Source organism: Capsicum annuum, chromosome 9, assembly GCF_002878395.1.
Source record: "Capsicum annuum cultivar UCD-10X-F1 chromosome 9, UCD10Xv1.1, whole genome shotgun sequence".
NCBI classification, from domain to species: Eukaryota; Viridiplantae; Streptophyta; class Magnoliopsida; order Solanales; family Solanaceae; genus Capsicum; species Capsicum annuum.
The window spans coordinates 4,534,074-4,538,416 of NC_061119.1; positions in this window are offsets into that span (position 1 = coordinate 4,534,074).

The window sequence follows — 4,343 nt, forward strand, 5'->3', positions numbered from 1 at the left end:
GTTGTTGTCGTCCCTGACTAAAGGCGCTCTCTGATGCAACGGTTGACATTGGAACGTTCAAGATATCTCTAGATAATCTTGAAAGCACAGGATATTGTGATTCATTATTCCTTCACCAATCCAACATATTGATCCATCGCCTGCGATTCTCTGGCGGCGACCGAAGATAATACTTAAGCTCTTCCCGATAAATTGATGTGTATGCTCCCTCGTCGACACTGTTCCAACAGGGTAAATCATAAAAGGAATCAGGAAAACCACAATGTGCCGGCCTTTTAGAAAATGATGGCACCTCTAGAGAATGAGGAGCGACAGTTGGACTGATATGTGTCGGTACAGCTAAATCAACTAAATCAGCATAGTGGTTATATAATTTTTCTATGTAAGCATTCGCATCAGACGTAGCCATCCACAAATTAGGTTGTACTTGTTCAGAATTATTGTTAGTATTTATTTCTAAGTTACGATAAATAAGAGTACTAAAGTGGCACATAGTATGGTATTTAATGCACGGATTTAGCATAGCACCAACCAAAAAAATAGGGGGAATCGGAAAAAAATATTTTTTAAATTTAGTAAACATGGCACCAACAACATTTTCATAACCTTCTTTATCTTTATATTCTTTGAGCAAACTAGAAATATCGGTTGTATATCCCAAAATATTACAAACAGTAGGATAATAAGCACCGGAAAATTCAACGGTAGCTACATAAAAAAATTTCAAAAACTTAACAAGATCATTAATTACAACCCAATCAGAATCGAGTAGCATGCAATCAGCAAAATCAGCAAATGAACCACAATGTTGGTTAAAAGCTAATGTAATAGGAACTCTATATTTATAACAAGTTTTTAAAAAATCATACGTAGAATTCCAGCTAATATCAATTTCCTCAGGCATCAATATCGGTGCAAGTCCATTTTCTTGACATTTAACTTTAAATTCTTAAATTCTCGATCTACGATTATTTTCTTGTATAAAACCAACAACAAGACGAATTTTTTCAATATAAATCTCAAAAAACTCAAGACCATCTTTTACAATTAAATTATATGTATGACATGCACACTTGATATGAAAAATTTCAGGTAACGACGGTGATAGCTTAGATTTCAACTTTGTTATAGCAGTCTTGTTGTTAGAAGCGTTATCAAAAGCGATACATATGATTTTATTTTCGATACCATAAAATGCTGCAACTTTATGTATCGAGTCAGCAATAAATTGTCCAGTATGTTTACGATCTTCTTCATATAAAAAAGCAAGAATACGTTTTTGCATCACAAAATTACTATCTATCCAGTGACAAGTAACGGTTAAATAATCATTTTTATTTACAGCACGACCAAGATCAAAAGTTAGGGATATTCTACATTGAATATTTTTTTAACAATGTAGATAAATAAAAACAATATTGCGAATGAAGTCTAAAAATATCGGACCGACAAGTACTTCTAGGAATACCATTAAACATAGGATTATAAATTGCTTGAATATAATGAATAAAAGCATCAGATGAAGGAAAACTAAAAGGCAAATAACCTACAGCTACCATTTTTGCTATTTCTTTCCGGTCCCTCAATTTATTATACTTCTTCGTTACGTGACCGGTTGTTGGATCTATTCTAGTTTGTGTGGGCCCACCAACATCTTCACCACCTTGTGCAATTTTTAACTCTCTTTCGTGGTCTTCAACTAAATGTCTCATTAACGTACCCGTACCCCCTTGCTTGCCTCCTCTTTTATGCTTATATATTTTTTGACAAATATTGCATTGCACCTCAGTATCTGATATACGTTCAAAAAATTTTCATGCAACACTAGTTTGTTTACGAGCTCTTGGGGCACGGGGAGGACGGGGAGGGAGATTAACCGATTCGGATCTAACGTTAGCATTTCCTACTTCGGGTGTCTCACCAATATTTTCATCATCTTCATCTAAATCAACCACATCTACTTCATTTTCTTCTTCTACACCGTAATTTTCCTGAACTTCTAAATAATTCATAACGTGAGGACCTACACCTATTTCTTCCTCAAAAGGTTGACTAAGTGGTACCGGAGGCGAAGGCACACGGGTATATCTAGTACTTGAAGTACCTCTACCGCTAGTAATTCGCTTTTTGCTACCACTACCACTTCCGGGATAAAAAAAAAATTGACACTTTTACCGAGGTTTCTTAATTTATCCATGGTATAAATCAAACTAAAAAATATTCAAAATACACAAAAAGTAATAAAATAAATATTCAACAATTAATACACTAATTATAAATTAAAAGTAAGGGATGAAACGACAAAACCAAATTTTGGAAGTATCCGAAGGTTGCGACTTTAGAAACTTTCATTCGTACTTAGTAATCGCAAAATTAAAAAAATTAAAGTGAGCACTTTATAAATTAAATATATAGAATATTGGAGAATTGAGAAATGAGATTTGAGACTTGGGAGGATAAAAAATTGTGTGGAAAATGATTTGAAAGTGTAGGGTATTTATAAAAAAAAAATTGGGATTAAAAAATAATTTTAAATAATTTTTTTTTTTTTTTTTTTATATTTGGGCCCAAACTAGCCGTTGGGTCAACGGCTAGTTTGGCCTAATTTTCCAAAATCTAAAAAAAAAAAATTAAATGGGCTTATCTGGGCCGGGCCGAGCCGATTAATCGGCGGGCCCTAACCGGGTTGATTCTGGTCTGGGTTAATCGGGCCCAAATTCAAAATCCAACTGGACCGGGACCCTTGGGCTTACCGGGTCGGGTCAAACCGGTCTGGTTTTCTTTAGTGGACCGATTCGGACCGGTTAAAACCGACCCATTTGACACCCTTAATGTATTATGTGATTAAAATTTGTCACCAATACATAGAGATAAGTTTTATAAAGTGATAATCTGACCAACTATGTCGTATGAGATGAAGTGTTGGTCGATCAAGAACCAGCAAATGCAGAAGATGATAGTAGCAATTTTTTTTTGTGAGATGAATGTATGGACATATTATGGGACATATTATGACACATATGACTAAGAATAAAGATAGGAAAAAGTCATCATTTACACCCTAAATTATATTCGAAAAGTCGAAGACACACCTAAACTATTGAAACAACCTAATACACACCTAGACTATTTAAAAGTGAATTTATTTATCCCTTAAAACGTCACCACCAGATTTTGTCCTGAATGTGCATTACATGCGCTGACACGTGTCAATAGCATTTTTTTCACTTTTTTTTTTCTCTAGATTAATCACCAGTTTCAATTATTATTTTTTAGTTTAAATTTAGGTAAAGTCTTTTTATTGATAGCATGAACGGATTCGATCGGGTCAAAGTGACCCGAATCCAACAAGGTAAATAACTTCAATTCTTTCACTGTTTCACAACCTTCCGCCATTTTTGTGAAATTCAAGAAACCCAAATCCAATTCGATAAAATTCGAGCAAATATAACTCAAATCGTATGCAAACACAGAACTCAATTCTTGAAATTCAAGAAACCAACAATTTTGTTCAGTAAAATTCAAGTAACTCACAATCCAATTCGTAAATACAAGAAACCCATAATCCAACTTTGTAAAATTCGATAAATCCATAACACAATTTACAAAATTCGAGAAACCCACAACATAATTCAATAAAATGCAAGAAACCCAAAACCTAACTCGCAAAATTCAAGATACCCACAATTTAATTTAATTTTCAACTACCTACAGCAAAATATCAAACAAATGAAGAAAAAGATTTAAAAATAAGTGTATTTGTGAACTCATCGATAAATTGACGGAGGTTGAGAGAAAAAAATGGAGCTAAGGAATTAGAGATAGAGTTAAGAAAGAGAGGAGAAAATATGGAACAAGACAAAGATGAAGAGAAAAAAAGAAAGAAAAGGAAAAACACATAAAAAGATAAAGAAAGAAAATAAAAACTATATTAATTTAAATAAAAAACTAATTAAATATAATTAGTTGATAAAATCCAATTGAATGATGACATGTGGACATTTTTACTCAGTTTTTTTTTTTTTTTGGCTTTTCACGCGTGTGTAGGAATGTGCATATCACATTCTTTGCCACGACAATTTTGAGGAATAAATAAAGGGATAATTACATAATTTAGCCAATATTGACTCCTAATTACCTTATTTAGCCTAGTTTCAATTAATTACAATTCATAGCTTTTTCTTGCCTATTAATTTTTCATAATTACAATTCATAACCTCTCTCATGTATTTTTTCTTTTTCTCTATTTTCTATTACTTTTTTTTTCCTTTTTCAGTTTTCTCCTTCATTTTTTTTTTCATTTTCTCTTTCTTTTTTCAATTTTTTCTTTTTCGTTTTTTTTT